The following is a 20357-nucleotide window of genomic DNA, read 5'->3' on the forward strand; positions in this document are numbered from 1 at the left end:
AAGGGAATATTGTGCATCCACCAGGACTCTGCTCTGTAGGCTACTGAGTAAGAGTGAAGTCTTTGATGACAACTTCTACTCAGTAATAGGAAACAGAGAGATTTTTCTAGTATTTAGTAATTTCTATTCTCTCTGACAAATGCAGGATAGTAATGATAATGACTTTTCATGGGAGTAGAAAAATCCAAATTAAGATAGGACCATAGGTGAAAGTAGGCTCGAAAAGCAAACAATAAAGGAGGAAGCAGGGAACTAAGAGTCTAAGAGGGACTCCTGCATCTTACTACATTCAGAGCACCTTGATTAGACAGCTGGTCAGTATGCCTAAAGATCTTCAAGAGGATACATTTATCACAATTTTCTTTTTTTTTTATTTTTTATTTTTTATAAACATATATTTTTATCCCCAGGGGTACAGATCTGTGAATCACCAGGTTTACACACTTCACAGCACTCACCAAAACACATACACTCCCCAGTGTCCATAACCCCACCCCCCTTCTCCTAACCCCCTTCCCCCCAGCAACCCTCAGTTTGTTTTGTGAGATGAAGAGTCACTTATGGTTTGTCTTCCTCCCAATCCCATCTTGTTTCATTTATTCTTCTCCTACCCCCTTAACCCCCCATGTTGCATCACCACTTCCTCATATCAGGGAGACCATATCACTCGGCATCAGGGAAATACAAATCAAAACCACAATGAGATATCACCTCACAGCAGTCAGAATGGCTAAAATTAACAAGTCAGGAAATGACAGATGCTGGCGAGGATGCGGAGAAAGGGGAAGCTTTCTACACTGTTGGTGGGAATGCAAGCTGGTGCAACCACTCTGGAAAACAGCATGGAGGTTCCTCAAAATGTTGAAAATAGAGCTACCCTATGACCCAGCAATTGCACTACTGAGTATTTACCCTAAAGATACAAACATAGTGATCAGAAGGACACGTGCACCCCAATATTTATAGCAGCAATGTCCACAATAGCCAAACTATGGAAAGAACCTAGATGTCCATCAACAGATGAATGGATCAAGAAGATGTGGTATATATACACAATGGAATACTATGCAGCCATCAAAAGAAATGAAATCTTGCCATTTGTGACAATGTGGATGGAACTAGAGGGTATCATGCTTAGCGAAATAAGTCAAGTGGAGAAAGACAACTATCTGTGTTTTTCTATGTCATTGTGGCCTGTATATGTAGCTGCACATTTTTGTCTTTGCTTTATTATGTTTGTCCTCAACATCCTCAATTTAGGAAGTTATTACATTATGTGTTAATCCAGATACCACTCTTCACTCATGAAAAAAATACCAGTTTGTAGAATATTTTGGATCAAAACTGTATAAGATGTTATATTATCTGTAAGCATTGACTCTGCTAGTAGTCATCATAAATGATGTGTCCTTTGAATTCAACTGTGTCCAGTAATGGGAATCTTCCTTTTGGTAAATCTAGTATAAGGAACCAGTTAGGAAACAATATCACTGCCTTCGCTTGCACTGCAATAAAACAAGAACTAATTTGAAATAATGTGAAACTATTTTTGTGCTTTATTTTTCTTCTAGGAATGGACATACATATCTTCTTCTCCTATTCTAGCCAAACCCAGAATGCCCCATCAAAATATAACCATATTTCATCTATCCACCTTTTTTCTTTTAGGCATCCCAGGGCTTGAGACTGCCCATGCCTGGATTTCATTGCCATTTTGTTGTATTTACTTTATGGCTCTTATTGGCAATGTCACAATCTCGACAGTCATATGGACAGAAAGAGCCCTCTGGAATACAATGTTCTTCTTTCTTGCCATTCTATAAGCCATAGACCTGGCCCTCTCTATAACCTCAGTACCATGAATGTTGGGTATCTTTTGGTTTAATGCTCATGAAATCAGCTTTGGAACTTGTGTAGCCAGATGTTTCTCATACACACCTTCACAGGAATGGAATCTGTTGTTCTGCTGACTGTGGCCTTTGACCGCTATGTAGCCATCTGTGACCCCCTCCACTATGCAACCATCCTGACAGTCCGAGTGTTGTCAGGAATTAGAGTAGGGCTTGCACTGAGTGCAGTCGTGCTCACACTGCCCATGATCTACCTAATCCACCGTCTACCCTTTTTGCAATGCCCGCATTATTGCCCACACCTACTGTGAACACATAGGCATTGCCAAGTTGGCTTGTGCCAACATTGAAATCAATGCTATCTATGGTCTCTTTGTTGCTTCCTTCCTTGTTCTTGTCCTGGTGTTCGTTGGAATCTCTGACGGCTACATCCTCCATGCTGTATTCCACCTCAAATCGCAAGAGGCCCGCCACAAGATGCTGAGCACGTGCAACTCTCATGCCGCAGTCATGTTTGTTTTCTAAACACCCTCTCTTTTCTCCTTTCTCACTCACCGATTTGGCCAAAAAATACCCTCTTATGTCCACATTCTTGTTGCCAACACCTATGTGGTCCTTCCATCAGCCCTCAACCCTATCATCTATGGGGTAAGGACCAAGCAAATCAGAGAGTGTGTGAGCCAAGTATTTATTGGGAAATAAGGGACACTATACTTGGTCTTTGGGGATGAAGAGCTGCTTGTAGTCACAACATTAACGCCACCTCCATATTAATACTTTAGAAGCAGTTGTCAGCATATTTGTCCATGTAAGAAAACAGTAATTGAAGCCGCAAACTGATATGCCATAACAAATAATCCAAGCCTTGGGAAATAATTCCTGATTTAAGTCTGTTTTTAAGATCTCATTATTTTTTGCTGAAGGGCTGTAGCCTCTGACTATGGTAGTTCATTATTCTTGAAGAAAAGAGAAATCAGAAGACTTGCAGATGGGCCCCTATAATTTAATGTTTCCAAGTTTCTCTGATTAAACTTGGTGTTCAAATAATGTAACAGAATTCTGTGTGAAATGTCTACTAGTAAGTCTAAGCTTATTCTAATTATTTGTGGTAAATATTCAGATAAATCTTAGAGTATGTAACAGTACTATAATATTCTTTCCAAGAATTTTATGTCCAAATCATTTTATAAGTTTATATTCAAATTCCCTAATTTTCCTTATTTTACCTCATGAATATAATCTTAGGGAAATATATCAAAAAGTTTTTTAAAATAATTAACACTTCCCTCCACTCCCCCCAAAAGATGACATAAATAAAGAGGCTTGAGAGTACAATTTTTATTCTTAACAAAGGAAAACTGATGCTATAAATTAAAATCCAGAATCATCCTATCTGTTGCAGTTATTGTAGCTTTTGGCAGTCATCTGTACAGCCTCTATGTGAGTCTTCACTCTCAGAGTTTACCAACACCACTCCACTGTGAACACAATGTGTTTCTAATAGAAATGAATGTCATATCACAGTAGATAAAAAACCTGGAAAACATTTTTTTAGAGTCATCTTTGATTAGTGCTTTGCTGGAACATTTGGGAGAATTTTTAGGGTAAGACTACTCTTTCTTTCCCAATGAAGGTTGGTAAGCAGAAATCAGTTTACTTTTCTTCTTTGCTCCTATGTTAATAATGTAAGTAGATATACAGGATATCTTGAACTGATTGTCATGAGGCTGTCTCAATGTTCTGCTTAGTCTCCTAATGTACAGAACAATATATTTTCAGGCTCCAAGTGGATAGAAACCATAGAAACAATGTAATTTACATCACTGCAGGGTTCAAGTAGTTTATCCATTAATTAAAATTCAAAAATAGGGATCAGATATCTAAATAATATGATGATACACATAAGTGTCAGCAATCTTTAATTGCCCATTTTCTTAGATTTTAAAGTTTCATTGTTCCCAGTTCCTCTCAAATACTTTGACAAAGGTTTTAATATTTTTTAATGTGTTTATGAGAGTATCTAATGGATATTCACCTCTTTGTTATGTGAATTTCACATTAAGTAAAATGAATTTGTAATAATTTAAGAAAAATGAGTGTATAATAATATATGAAAATAAGGTACCTATAATATGAAGTGATTCTTTACATCATTAAGTAATATATTTCAATTTTTCAATTTAACATTTCAATATAGTACAAACACCGAAAATATTTTCATGGATTAGAAGCATTTACACCTCCTTTCTGGTAGTTTTGCAAATTTCACCTCTACCTAAATGCAAAGATTTGTTTGTAAACCTGGTGATTCATAGACCTGTACCCCTGGGGATACAAATATATGTTTATAAAAAATAAAAAATTAAAAAATAAAAAATTGCAAAAAAAAAAAAAAAAGAAAACTATAAAAAAAAAAAAAAAAAAAAGAAACACTTCCAGAAAAACTGAAGCTCTTACTCTAAAGATATGTATTGGCCTGACTGTGGAATATGTTACTTATTTCCAGCTCCTAATTTATTTTTGTGTGCATTCAAGACAGACAAAAATAAGTCAGTAAAAAAGTACTGAAAATACAATACAATACTGTCTTATATGTAATAAACTCAGCTCTACAGATTCTATAAAACCTTACAAAAACTCATTTAGGAAGAGGGATGAAAGACCCTAGAATCTTTAGGAGTGGTAGTTTTGAAGAAAACACTGATATAAGGCAATCTTAAACTTTTGATAACACAGAAAACAATATAAGAGTAAAATATACAGACAGTGTAAGTAAAATTAATTCTTCAAGAATGTTGTCAGGTATCACAGACATTATATTAATCTAACCACATTATTTAAAACCATGGCTGTGGAGTCAGAGAGAACTAGATTTCTCCTCCTTGACCAACTGTAGTACATTCATAACTGAAATGGTGCCATGTTGTGCCTTTTCATTTTCTCACAACTACATGAAAGAGTTGTTAAAAATGCAAGGTTCTTTACAGGTGACTACCTGGGGAAGTTTCATCATGTTAAATGAGGTTATAAATGTCCCAGCTAGTGGAAAAGAATCAAAGTTTTGAAGAGAATACCTGAACTCAGCAGCATTAGGGGCTCACAATGACAGATAGTCAGAGTCTCACAGTGCTGAGAAGTGAACCTGTCCATTTCTTTTTAGGAAAAAACAAACAAACAAACAAACCCCCCAAAACAACACTCCATCAGCAATGTTCAGATACATGGTTACTATTACTTTGTTATTGGTGAGAAGAATGGACCTAATTCATGAGTACATTAACACTGAAAAATACAAGGGTAATACTAAATTTTAAAATATGTTATATGTCCATATATAACCTAATAATGGTGTACTTGTTTTCTTTTAAGTGTTAAATACATTTATAATAATCTAAATGTATGTGAGAGGACATTTATTCTATAGCTTTTTATATTTCTTTGGACAAATAACATTACCTCTGCAAGTCATATAAATTTCATAGTCCTACTTTACTCAATCCCTGTGTTTTGTTCGATTGCTAGTAACTGTAATAATACCTAAAACATAATAAGCAAGCATTCAATATTTATGAATAAAGATTATTTCCTATATGGACTGAGTCTCTATTTTTCCCCATAAAATAATATTCTTTGGCACTTTGTCAAATGCTTTTTCAGCATCTATTGAGAGTATCATATGGTTCTTGTTCTTACTTTTATTGATGTGTTGTATCACATTGACTGATTTGCGGATGTTGAACCAACCTTGCAGCCCTGGAATAAATCCCACTTGGTCGTGGTGAATAATCTTTTTAATGTACTGTTGAATCCGATTGGCTAGTATTTTGTTGAGTATTTTCGCATCTGTGTTCATCAAGGATATCGGTCTATAGCTCTCTTTTTTGGTGGGATCCTTGTCTGGTTTTGGGATCAAGGTGATGCTGGCCTCATAAAATGAGTTTGGAAGTTTTCCTTCCATTTCTATTTTTTGGAACAGTTTCAGGAGAATAGGAATTAGTTCTTCTTTAAATGTTTGGTAGAATTCCCCCGGGAAGCCGTCTGGCCCTGGGCTTTTGTTTGTTTGGAGATTTTTAATGACTGTTTCAATCTCCTTACTGGTTATGGGTCTGTTCAGGCTTTCTATTTCTTCATGGTTCAGTTGTGGTAGTTTATATGTTTCTAGGAATGCATCCATTTCTTCCAGATTGTCAAATTTATTGCCGTAGAGTTGCTCATAGTATGTTCTTATAATAGTTTGTATTTCCTTGGTGTTAGTTGTGATCTCTCCTCTTTCATTCATGATTTTATTTATTTGGGTCCTTTCTCTTTTCTTTTTGATAAGTCGGGCCAGGGGTTTATCAATTTTATTAATTCTTTCAAAGAACCAGCTCCTAGTTTCGTTGATTTGTTCTATTGTTTTTTTGGTTTCTATTTCATTGATTTCTGCTCTGATCTTTATGATTTCTCTTCTCCTGCTGGGCTTAGGGTTTCTTTCTTGTTCTTTCTCCAGCTCCTTTAGGTGTAGGGTTAGGTTGTGTACCTGAGACCTTTCTTGTTTCTTGAGAAAGGCTTGTACCGCTATATATTTTCCTCTCAGGACTGCCTTTGTTGTGTCCCACAGATTTTGAACCGTTGTATTTTCATTATCATTTGTTTCCATGATTTTTTTCAATTCTTCTTTAATTTCCCGGTTGACCCATTCATTCTTTAGAAGGATACTGTTTAGTCTCCATGTATTTGGGTTCTTTCCAAACTTCCTTTTGTGGTTGAGTTCTAGCTTTAGAGCATTGTGGTCTGAAAATATGCAGGGAATGATCCCAATCTTTTGATACCGGTTGAGTCCTGATTTAGGACCGAGGATGTGATCTATTCTGGAGAATGTTCCATGTGCACTAGAGAAGAATGTGTATTCTGTTGCTTTGGGATGAAATATTCTGAATATATCTGTGATGTCCATCTGGTCCAGTGTGTCATTTAAGGCCTTTATTTCCTTGCTGATCTTTTGCTTGGATGACCTGTCCATTTCAGTGAGGGGAATATTAAAGTCCCCTACTATTATTGTATTGTTGTTTATGTGTTTCTTTGATTTTGTTATTAATTGGTTTATATAGTTGGCTGCTCCCACGTTGGGGGCATAGATATTTAAAATTGTTAAATCTTCTTGTTGGACAGACCCTTTGAGTATGATATAGTGTCCTTCCTCATCTCTTATTACAGTCTTTGGCTTAAAATCTAATTGATCTGATATAAGGATTGCCACTCCTGCTTTCTTCTGATGTCCATTAGCATGGTAAATTCTTTTCCACCCCCTCACTTTAAATCTGGAGGTGTCTTCGGGCTTAAAATGTGTTTCTTGGAGGCAACATATAGATGGGTTTTGTTTTTTTATCCATTCTGATACCCTGTGTCTTTTGACAGGGGCATTTAGCCCATTCACATTCAGGGTAACTATTGAGAGATATGAATTTAGTGCCATTGTATTGCCTGTAAGGTGACTGTTACTGTATATGGTCTCTGTTCCTTTCTGATCTACCACTTGTAGGCTCTCTCTTTGCTTAGAGGACCCCTTTCAATATTTCCTGTAGAGCTGGTTTGGTATTTGCAAATTCTTTCAGTTGTTGTTTGTCCTGGAAGCTTTTAATCTCTCCTTCTATTTTCAATGATAGCCTAGCTGGATATAGTATTCTTGGCTGCATGTTTTTCTCGTTTAGTGCTCTGAAAATATCATGCCAGCTCTTTCTGGCCTGCCAGGTCTCTGTGGATAAGTCAGCTGCCAATCTAATATTTTTACCATTGTATGTTACAGACTTCTTTTCCCGGGCTGCTTTCAGGATTTTCTCTTTGTCATTGAAACTTGTAAATTTTACTATTAGGTGACGGGGTGTGGGCCTATTCTTATTGATTTTGAGGGGCATTCTCTGAACCTCCTGAATTTTGATGCTCGTTCCCTTTGCCATATTGGGGAAATTCTCCCCAATAATTCTCTCCAGTATACCTTCTGCTCCCCTCTCACTTTCTTCTTCTTCTGGAATCCCAATTATTCTAATGTTGTTTCGTCTTATGGTGTCACTTATTTCTCGAATTCTCCCCTCGTGGTCCAGTAGCTGTTTGTCCCTCTTTTGCTCAGCTTCTTTATTCTCTGTCATTTGGTCTTCTATATCACTAATTCTTTCTTCTGCCTCATTTATCCTAGCAGTGAGAGCCTCCATTTTTGATTGCACCTCATTAATAGCTTTTTTGATTTCAACTTGGTTAGATTTTAGTTCTTTTATTTCTCCAGAAAGGGCTTTTATATCTCTCGAGAGGGTTTCTCTAATATCTTCCATGCCTTTTTCGAGCCCGGCTAGAACCTTGAGAATTGTCATTCTGAACTCTAGATCTGACATATTACCGATGTCTGTATTGATTAGGTCCCTAGCCTTCGGTACTGCCTCTTGTTCTTTTTTTTGTGGTGAATTTTTACGTCTTGTCATTTTGTCCAGATAAGAGTAAATGAAGGGGCAAGTAAAATACTAAAAGGGTGGCAACAACCCCAGGAAAATATGCTTTAGCCAAATTAGAAGAGATCCAAAATCGTGAGTGGGGAGAAAGGGGATAAAAAGAGGTTCAAAAAGGAAGAAAGAAAAAAGAAAAAAAAAAAAAGAAAGAAAAGAAAAGAAAAGAATTTTTTTTAAAAAAGAAAACACCTAAGAAAAATGTAAATATATATATATATATATATTAGATAAACTAGTAAAAAATCGTTAAAAAAGAAAAAGGTAACAGTTAAAAAAAAAAAAAAATTTTACCCGAAGGCGAGAAAAAAAAAAAAAAATGAAAAAGAAAAAATTAAATTAACTGCAAGACTAAAAAAAATCACAGGAAAAAAGCCATGAGTTCCGTGCTTGGCTTTCTCCTCCTCTGGAATTCTGCTGCTCTCCTTGGTATTGAAACCGCACTCCTTGGTAGGTGAACTTGGTCTCGGCTGGATTTCTTGTTGATCTTCTGGGGGAGGGGCCATATGATACTCTCAATAGATGCCGAAAAAGCATTTGACAAAGTACAACATCCCTTCCTGATCAAAACTCTTCAAAGTGTAGGGATAGAGGGCACATACCTCAATATCATCAAAGCCATCTATGAAAAACCCACCGCAAATATCATTCTCAATGGAGAAAAACTGAAAGCTTTTCCGCTAAGGTCAGGAACACGGCAGGGATGTCCATTATCACCACTGCTATTCAACATCGTACTAGAGGTCCTAGCCTCAGCAATCAGACAACAAAAGGAAATTAAAGGCATCCAAATCGGCAAAGAAGAAGTCAAATTATCACTCTTCGCAGATGATATGATACTCTATGTGGAAAACCCAAAAGACTCCACTCCAAAACTGCTAGAACTTATACAGGAATTCAGTAAAGTGTCAGGATATAAAATCAATGCACAGAAATCAGTTGCATTTCTCTACACCAACAGCAAGACAGAAGAAAGAGATATTAAGGAGTCAATCCCATTTACAATTGCATCCAAAACCATAAGATACCTAGGAATAAACCTAACCAAAGAGACACAGAATCTATACTCAGAAAACTATAAAGTACTCATGAAAGAAATTGAGGAAGACACAAAGAAATGGAAAAATGTTCCATGCTCCTGGATTGGAAGAATAAATATTGTGAAAATGTCTATGCTACCTAAAGCAATCTACACATTTAATGCAATTCCTATCAAAGTACCATCCATCTTTTTCAAAGAAATGGAACAAATAATTCTAAAATTTATATGGAACCAGAAAAGACCTCGAATAGCCAAAGGGATATTGAAAAAGAAAGCCAACGTTGGTGGCATCACAATTCCGGACTTCAAGCTCTATTACAAAGCTGTCATCATCAAGACAGCATGGTACTGGCACAAAAACAGACACATAGATCAATGGAACAGAATAGAGAGCCCAGAAATAGACCCTCAACTCTATGGTCAACTAATCTTCGACAAAGCAGGAAAGAATGTCCAATGGAAAAAAGACAGCCTTTTCAATAAATGGTGCTGGGAAAATTGGACAGCCACATGCAGAAAAATGAAATTGGACCATTTCCTTACACCACACACAAAAATAGACTCAAAATGGATGAAGGACCTCAATGTACGAAAGGAGTCCATCAAAATCCTTGAGGAGAACACGGGCAGCAACCTCTTCGACCTCTGCCGCAGCAACATCTTCCTAGGAACAACGCAAAAGGCAAGGGAAGCAAGGGAAAAAATGAACTACTGGGATTTCATCAAGATCAAAAGCTTTTGCACAGCAAAGGAAACAGTTAACAAAATCAAAAGACAACTGACAGAATGGGAGAAGATATTTGCAAACGACATATCAGATAAAGGACTATTGTCCAGAATCTATAAAGAACTTAGCAAACTCAACACCCAAAGAACAAATAATCCAATCAAGAAATGGGCAGAAGACATGAACAGACATTTCTGCAAAGAAGACATCCAGATGGCCAACAGACACATGAAAAAGTGCTCCATATCACTCGGCATCAGGGAAATACAAATCAAAACCACAATGAGATATCACCTCACACCAGTCAGAATGGCTAAAATCAACAAGTCAGGAAATGACAGATGCTGGCGAGGATGCGGAGAAAGGGGAACCCTCCTACACTGTTGGTGGGAATGCAAGCTGGTGCAGCCACTCTGGAAAACAGCATGGAGGTTCCTCAAAATGTTGAAAATAGAACTGCCCTATGACCCAGCAATTGCACTATTGGGTATTTACCCTAAAGATACAAATGTAGTGATCCAAAGGGACACATGCACCCGAATGTTTATAGCAGCAATGTCCACAATAGCCAAACTATGGAAAGAACCTAGATGTCCATCAACAGATGAATGGATCAAGAAGATGTGGTATATATACACAATGGAATACTATGCAGCCATCAAAAGAAATGAAATCTTGCCATTTGCAACAACATGGATGGAACTAGAGCGTATCATGCTTAGCGAAATAAGTCAAGCAGAGAAAGACAACTATCATATGATCTCCCTGATATGAGGAAGTGGTGATGCAACATGGAGGCTTAAGTGGGTAGAAGAATAAATGAAACAAGATGGGATTGGGAGGGAGACAAACCATAAGTGACTCTTAATCTCACAAAACAAACTGAGGGATGCCGGGGGGAGGGGGTTGGGGAGAAGGGGGTGGGATTATGGACATTGGGGAGGGTATGTGATTTGGTGAGTGCTGTGAAGTGTGTAAACCTGGTGATTCACAGACCTGGGGATAAAAATATATGTATATAAAAAATATATGTTTATAAAAAATAAAAAATTAAAAAAAAAATAATATTCTTTGGCATTTATAAGTAAAGATAAATACGTTTGCTAGTAAATATAATCATAAAAAGTGTACTTGACATACAAAATTGTAAGAAAAATGAACTATTTCATAAAATGTATCTCTCTATGCATCATGATTTTGATAATCTGGTAAAGATGTAAATATTTTGTAGGTCCCATTATTAAGCCTCATATATAGTGAAGGGTTTTCTGCTTTTCCCATACATTTCAGCTTGATTCATTAATGCCTCTTTAACTTTAATTCCTACACACTTCCTGGGTGAATCAGATCTTTACTCCAAATCTTGCATACATACAGTAGATACTACAACTACTATTAATAATTATTATTATTGTTCTTATTAGTAGGATACAGTTTCTAAAAAGTTCTTTAAAGGTAAATGCTTACTTAATTTCTCTGAATAGTTTCTTATATAAATTTAAACACAAATAACTAAATAATAGAAAATCAAGTGCCTCAGCCTAAGATACACAGAGGACTTAGTTTGGGAAAACAAAAGAATTCACACATTTATTGAAAGTTCAGAATTATTAAAAACATGAAAAATAAAACTATATCAAGTGCTTCTTAAGCAGCCTCCAAAACCACTGGTCTAAGGTCCCTCTTGTTCCAACTGATCTGAGATGATAAACCCTTGATGGACTCTGAATAATTTAATTCAAGTACAACCACATAGTGCTGCACCTTATGCCATGCTCCAAATCCCCTTCCTAGGGTCAGAGCAATCAACACTATGAATCAGAAAATGTAATGGAGTGATCCTTTTACAAATGACAGGTAGGTATCAGAGGGTGAAGAATGTCCCCTTTCCTCTCTTGCAAGCATCAATTATGAGATAAAAGTTTACAGAATGGGCCCATGAGATAGATCATGTAGACACAGTTAGCAAAAGCCAGCTGCATAACACATCATAATCAAGGACCTCCTACTTTTCTTGTCCATTATTCAAATGTTTTGATATCAGAGTCTCCAGTAAGGTAATAGCATATTAGACCTTTGTCCTGGACTCTGATTTTTTAGCTTAGTTCTATGGTAAGGAGTAAGTTGAAAACCTAGTAACTGTTCCAGTCAGTGAAGATATTAAGTCATGGGAAACAACACATTCCAGAAGAATTTTTTTTATTTTTAAGATTTTATTTATTTACTCGAGGGAGAGAGAGAGAACAAGCAGTGGGAGAAGCAGGCAGAGGGAGAAGTAAAAGCAGGCTTCTCAGTGAGCAAGGACCCCTGATGTGGGGTTCGATCTCAGGATCCTGGCTTCATGACCTGAGATAAAGGCAGACCCTTAACCAACTGAGCCACCCACGTGCCCCACATTCCAGAAGAATTTAAATATTAGCACCAGCATTAAGGCTTGATGATAAATCATAAAATTTTAATGAATAGTCACCAAGAAGAGGAATAGGGAATAACTTTGTCATCTAATTATTTCTTTTTTCCCAACTGCCCTGGTAAAAGTCCATAGATCCTTTTGGATCCTTTGGATCACTAATACCTTTAAATCTAATCATATTATAAAACCAGTTCCAGAAACCTTGAAACTAGTCTGGACTCTGTGCAGCCATTGCTCCCAAGATGTTGGCCATCTTCTGGTTCAGATCTTGCTCCATGGCCTTTGACACCTGCCTAACTCAGCTGTTCTTCATTCATGCCATGCAGTGCACGGAGTCTGGCATTCTGTTGGCTATGGCTTTTGACCGCTACATTGCTATCTATGATCCACTAAGACACACATCCATCCTTACCCCTTCCATCTTGGTTCACATGATAGTAATAGTGGCAATCTGAGATACAGTACTGGTTGGTCTGTAACCCATCCTAATCAAAAGATTGCATGTTTTTCATTCCACTGTAATTGCCACTCTTACTGTGAGCACATGGCTGTGGTCAAGTTAGCTGCAGGAGACATCCGAGTCAATAAAACATGTGGTCTTTTTGTGGGTTTTACCATACTGGGCTTTGACATGATTTTTATCCTCATTTCCTATATCCTTATTTTCCAGGCTGTTTTTCATTTACAACAAAAGGAGGCACGGCTCAAAGCATTTAATACATGTACAGCTCATATTTTTGTTTTTCTTGAATTTTATATTCTTGCCTTCTTCTCCTTCTTCAGCCATCATTTTAGACATGTTGCTCCCCCTACCCACATTCTTCTGTCTACCACCTATGTCCTTGTGCCACCTGCACTCAACCCTGTTGTCTATGATGTAAAAAACAAGGTAATCTGTAAGCATGTGGCACAGATTTTTCTTCTGAATCATATATCCCACCAGTGATCTATCAAATGCTTTGGTCATGTAGAGAACACTTTCATTTCTTAGAGATGAAGGGACTTTGGACTCTGTGTGTTCATTGTTGGGAACTCACTTGCTCTATCATAAAGCTTCTATTTTTATGGTCAGGTTGACATAAAAGGTATCGAGATTAACAATGATACTTGTTTTCTATCTGCAATGCATCTGACTTTGAATCTTTATCATTTCCTTCATTTTACTTTCTTTGTGTTTAACTTGCATTTCTTTTTACTTCTTCCTAGGGAAGCTTTGATTGTTTTTCAAACTTTCCCTTTTGGAATGTATGCATTTTCAAGTATGGATTTATTTTTAACTGTTGCTTTTTTGTATACCACACATTTTGGTATTTTATGTTTTCATTTATTCAATTAAAAACAAGACTAATAGTCATTGTGTTTCCGTATTACTTGTAAAATACTGAGATAAAATCATACATATATGGTTGATTTTTGAAGATGTCTAAGCAATGTAATAGGATTTAGAAATTCTCCCTGAAATGGAAAGCTGGAACAACTAAATAATTGTATGAGAAAATGGATTTTGACTTTGATGACTACCTCATATTCCATAGCAAAATTAATTTAAGGTGAATCATATACCTAAGCATTAAAGAAAAAAATGATAAATCTCAAGTCTGTAAACCAGACCTCATTAGAGAAGGAACAGCCTTGGATCACTGAAAAGTGACCGTGACACTGCTCCAGTGGAACTTGCCAGAAATCCACCTTCTAGGATACCCAAAAGAGCTGTCAGTGGGTTTCTAAGAAACCACTGGCCACTGGGTGCTGCCTGCTTTATTTACTGTAGTATTTGGGCCTTGGAAAAGTTGCAAGAGCTGGAGGAGCTCACTGTAGACTAGAGATGGCCAACAAACTGCACTGAGCCTGTGGACTAACCAAATACGAACCAGGGAGCAAAACCTTCTCCTTTTGTAATGGCTTACCAGTGCCCTCCCACTGACAAAGTTCAGCATTGCTCCAGCTCAGAAAGAAAAAGTACTCAGAGGGCCAACGTACATTTTCACCAAGAAGGCAAAAAGTGAACTTGGAGCTGAGAGGCAATCAGTCTTTAACCAGCACAACCTGCATGGTAAACAATAAAGTTGTTGGGACATGTACTAGGAACACAATATGGAAGCAGGGGCAGTCTGCCATTTCTCTTCAGTGAGTGTTAGTGCTCGCAGCCTCCTTCACTTATAGAGCTGACAATTAAATATTCTCTTCGACATCCGCTAAAGAAAAGAATGATACAAAGGACAGGATGAACAAATGGAAATTCATCTTATTCTGATACTGTTGTCAGCAATAGGGTAAGAAAGCTCAGACCAAGTGTAAATACTCAGCTCTCTTGAAATCAAAGCTGAAGGTATTTTAAGAGCTGAGGTACAAGGGGCTATAGGCCAGCTATGTTTCCTAATCGGCTTTCCACTATGAAAATCAATCACGTGAGCTGATGTGAGTGATACTTCAATTTTGCTCATGACTGGATTTTTTTTTTTTTTTTAATGAAAATTGCATATAGAACTTTTAAAAAATTCTTTATCTGCATGTATTAGTATACATTTTTTTTCCTCGTTCAATATCTTTGTGTATGGGGTTCCTATTAAAATATCTTGCCACCTTGGGGTGCCTGGGTGGCTCAGTGGGTCAAGGCCTCTGCCTTCAGCTCAGGTCATGATCCTGGGGTCCTGGGATCGAGCCCCACATCGGGCTCTCTGCTCGCCAGGGAGCCTGTTTCCTCCTCTCTCTCTCTCTGCCTGCCTCTCTGCCTACTTGTGATCTCTGTCTGTCAAATAAATAATTAAAAATTTGAAAAAAAATCTTGCCACCTTATTTATTAACTACCTGCTACAAACCATTCATTTGCAGTCACAATGTAGTAGATTGCATTATCAGTTCCTAATAATTACTAAACTCTCCTAATAATGTCATCCATACCAGTCTTCACCCTACGTGAGCATTATTGTTCCATATTAGCCACATCAGTATCCATCAAATGACTTCCATTTGTCAAGGAGATGTAAATGGAGAGACTTAATCACTTGTGAACTAATGCTTTAAAACTCATCATTCACTTTCATAGTGTCTCTTTCTCCACTGACACAACAGAAGTGGTTCACAAAGGGGCTCCATCTTCAGCCTAAGCCCCAGATCAAAGCTGCAAAATGTACATATCAGTGAGAACTATGCCTTTATTATTACGAGTTCTTGAGATTTAGGGAATTTATATTATCAGAACATTATTTAGTCTGTTTTGATTGATACAGATTATAAATGGCTCCCTGTCTCAGCATTTTCCATTTAGGCAATTACTAAAGGAATAGCCAGGCATCTTACTTAACTACAGTTCAGGACCTTAGCACTCCTTTACCAGAAAACCAACCTAGATTTCCAGATTTCTCTCCCTCTCTCTCTCTGTTTCCTTACCCTTTTTTTTTTTTTCTTTAGTTTTAGTGACAGCCTAGTCTTAAAATTGCTACAGGACACATATTCTCTGCACCACTCTTATCTCTAAGAAATTATGTTTTGTAAGTGAATCCCTCTTTGCTTATTCCTTTCTAGTTACCCAAGCCCCCTTACAGCAGCTCAAACACGCATAACATGTTCTATTTCTATGTCTTTGCATTTTCTATATTTCTTGATTGCAACTCCACCCTCCCCCAATATCCATGAGGCTCATGTTTACCCTACACTGCAACAGAATATCGCAACCCACCTGCTCTCTAATCCCTGTGTACATTCTTATATATGCATGTGTATACACACAAGCACATTTAGAAAGAGAGTGACTGACAGGAATTGTTCTAGACTTCTAACCCTCCTCCCTAGGGGAACCTAACATACATTTTTAAAATAAATCCACAAACAAAGGAATGGTGAGAGAATTGAAAAGTGAAGCATTTGACAATGTTGGGATAAAATCAACACAGTAAATAATTTCAAAGTTAGGTATTTGTCATGTAAAAAATTATAAATAAGTTAATTCCACAGAAACAAGGAAGTACTTGCTTAGGTTGTTAATTGTAAACATGGGTGCCCTCAACAAAGTGAGGTATAATATTTAATAGAGAGAAAGGAAACAATATAATGGTGTGATGAAAACAAGAGCAACTGGGCAATGAAAGCTTTCCTTTGGGGAAAAAGACTGAGAGATAGTTCTCTGGAGTTCTTTCAGTTTTCAAAAGCTTATTTTTTTTTTAAATAAGACTTGAACATGCTTGCTTGTTTAAAGAAGGATCAAATAGAAAGGCAATACTGGAAAATATGGAAGAAAAGGCAGCTGATGGGGAACCTCTGACTTTGAAGTCATTCTCTAAAGAGAAAATGAAAAAAAAATTAAAGAAAAAGATGTTGTGGGAACAAAATAAAGATCATATTTGCAGAAGAGATTTTAAAAGATGAGTAGAAAGGAAAACAAATGCAATACACTTTAAAGCCAAATTTGTAGAGAAACTCATTGACCACAGGTCTGGTAGGGGAAGAAAAAGAAAAACCAAGGAAGCAAAAGATAAGGAAATATTTCATCCATCCCTTTTACTTACAGTGAATATTGCACATGTAGAATTAATATCTTTTTTCTGATCGTAGAATCAACAACTGAGACAACCTGGTGGTTGGAGTTAGGGACTTGGCTCATTCCTAGTCGAACACCTAAAATAATTTCTTTTTTACACTTTTCCAGCTTTCTTGAGGTATAATTTGCAAATAAAGTTGTAAGTACAATATGATGAACAACATGATGATTTGATATATGTATATGTTGTGAAGGGATTTTGCCCATCAAATTAATGCACACCTATTAACTCATATTTTTACCTTGTTTTTGTTATTGAGAACATTGAAATTCTACTCTCAGCAAATTTCATTTACATGATACAGTGTTACATCAACTTATGTGTAATAAACACATTATTAAACATGCAGACACATGGAAGGAAGACAATTCTTATCTTGACAAGTAAAGATACTTCACATAGGAATTTTATTTACTGCTTTTAAGAAAAAGAGTGAAGATCTCTCCCTGACAGCAACAGCACACTCCATTGCAGCCAAAAAGAAACCATCACAACCTCGGACTCTTGTTCTCCTCCATGAACTTTTGTTCAAAACCACTGTCCCCAATTTTCTCCTAAAAATTAGTAATAGCTGACCTTTCCTTTGCCTCTTAGAACTTTTCAATGGTCTGCCATAGTTTGCTTGTCCTGACTTACAACTTCTCTGGTATTCCTGAATCAACTCATTTTGCTAGTAAAATAACTGGCTATTTTATGTCTAAGTTGACAGAGTAAAGAAGAGGAAACTAAGTTTTCAAACATGATTTTGCATGGTATGAGTTTCAGCTGTAGTAAAATTGTATTTATAAAGATAAGCATCTTCTGTTCCCTTAAGCCACAAGTCTAGCCACAGGCCAGAAAGTAAACTAAATTGCTCTCTTCCCTCTTCAGTTTCCAGATTTTAAATTCCTTAGATTTTTAAAAAAGATTTTATTTATTTGAGAGAGAGTATGCTTGGGGGCGGTGGGGAGGAATAGAGGGACAAGCAGACTTCCCACTAAGTGCAGAGCCACACATGGTGCTGGATCCTAGGACCTTAAGATCATGACCTCTGTTAAAGGCAGACACCCAACCAACTGAGCCAGCCAGGTGCACCCCATTTCTTAGATTTTTTTTTTTACCCCTCACATTCCTAATGATCTCAGATTGACCATGATCTGAACAAGACCCATAACTTGAGATTTCCTGGTTATCGTTCCTTGAAAGTAACAGTGCTTTCTGGCTTTGTGTTCAGGCAAGAGATACCTTTCTGCTCCAAAACAGAGCTGAGTTTCAGACATGTCATGAACTCTTTAGGGACAGGTCTGAAAATTGCCCGGGGATCACCTCAGATCCAAAGGCCAAAAAAAGACAGATGATAAAAGACGCTTAGCAAATCCAAATCCTGGCAGACAAAAAACCTGTTCCATCCAACAATTTTATATTTTAGCCGGCTGTCTGTTTCTCTGGGTGAGTTACTCCACCATGAATCGGAACCTGGGTATAGCTCAGTGTTTCTAACCATAGCAAATGTTAAAAGGTAATGGAAAGGACAGTGAATTAGATGATCTCAGTCTTGTGTCTCTCAGTAACATACTTTCCTTTGGCATGCCATGTTATTTTCTCTGACCCAAGTGTATTTATCAATAATATGAGGCATGGACTAGATTCATGTCATTTAGAGATGGAAGTAATGCAAAGGTGACCTAGTAGCATGTTCTTAATCACATGTGATTTTTTTGAACTGACATCCCAGTTAATTAGTGGCAGGGCAAGAAAAATAAGGTTTTCAGGCTCCTCCTCTAATTTGACTACAAAGTAGTTTTAACATTGCTTGGTTTATCAAAAATAAGAAAGCAGTCTCTGTTTTGGAAAGGAGTGTCTGTCTGTCTGTATGTGTGTGTGTGTGTTTGCAGTTTGAGCAGGAGAGCTTGTAAGAAATGGAGAGGAGATCGAAGATGGGAGCATATTATTTACTGCCTGTATCTGTTTTGCTATCTGCGTTTGTTACCCTGTAACTTCAGCTCATATCTCATCCCCTGAAATATGGTCTTCTCTTTATCTGCAGTATCAAAATCTTGTATTTTTGTCTCTTCTTCCTTATACTTTATCTTGCCTCGTTTTAAAGTGTCTTCCAATCCCTCTGTCCTTTTTTACTCAGGAACCAGGAATGAAAATGCAAAATATTACATATATATATATAAAATATTATATATAAAGCATTATGTATAATGTGTATTATAGCATATAAATTTCATTTTTATTTATTTTTATTATATTTATGTTCTTTATATATTTTGTATCTATGTTCTACTTAAGTATTCAATACATTTGGAGCGCCTGGGTGGCTCAGTGGGTTGAGGCCTCTGCCTTTGGCTCGGGTCATGATCTCAGGGTCCTGGGATCGAGCCCCACATCGGGCTCTCTGCTCAGCGGGGAGCCTGCTTCCCCCTCTCTCTCTGCCTGCTTGTGATCTCTTTCTCTCTGTCAAATGAATAAATAAAATCTTTTAAAAATATATTCAATACATTTGAACATTATATGTTTATATAAAATGCATAGCATAGGGCGCCTGGGTGGCTCAGTGGGATAAGCCACTGCCTTTGGCTCAGGTCATGATCCCGGGATCCTGGGATCCAGTCCTGCATCGGGCTTTCTGCTCAGCAGGGAGCCTGCTTCCCTCTCTCTCTCTCTCTCTCTCTGCCTGCCTCTCTATGTGTGATCTCTATCTGTCAAATAAACAAATAAAATCTTTAAAAAAATGCATAGTATATACAATTGTTTAATAAATATATTTGTAAATTACAAATTTATTAACATGAATATAAAACTTAATAAGATATTTTATTGATTTAATTTATTAATTATATAATTGTATATAAATTATATGTAATTATACATAAATTTTATAGAAATATAAAATTTATTAATACAAATCTGTTTTATATAATATACATTTATATTATCTATATATACATACAATTTTATATTAAATTTGCATTGTTTATATATGCATATAATTTATGTAATACATTTGTATTATTCACATGTACATACAATTTATATATTACATTTATATTTAATGTATTTGTATTATATATATGCATAGTATGTATTATCTATATTAATACTTAGTATATATTTTTATACAATATATTAGTATTTACATATTTGTATTTATAATGTATGTATTATATACTTATATATATCTTTGTATTATATTGTATATATAATATATAGTATAATTATATGTGTCTATACTATATTTACATATATATTTGTATCTATAATTACATCTTTATTTATTTATAAATGTACATTATAAATATATAAACAATACAAATATATATTTGTGT

At 36.4% G+C, this 20357-nt stretch overlaps 2 pseudogenes; both read left to right on the forward strand.

Annotated features, from left to right (window-relative positions):
• Positions 1 to 1616: 1616 nt before the first annotated feature.
• LOC131821154 (olfactory receptor 52J3-like) lies at positions 1617 to 2552 on the forward strand (annotated as a pseudogene).
• Positions 2553 to 11276: 8724 nt separating this feature from the next.
• LOC131834892 (olfactory receptor 52A1-like) lies at positions 11277 to 13451 on the forward strand (annotated as a pseudogene).
• The last annotated feature ends 6906 nt before the right edge of the window (positions 13452 to 20357 follow it).

The sequence above is a fragment of the Mustela lutreola genome, chromosome 1 (genome assembly GCF_030435805.1).
Source record: "Mustela lutreola isolate mMusLut2 chromosome 1, mMusLut2.pri, whole genome shotgun sequence".
Classification (NCBI taxonomy): domain Eukaryota; kingdom Metazoa; phylum Chordata; class Mammalia; order Carnivora; family Mustelidae; genus Mustela; species Mustela lutreola.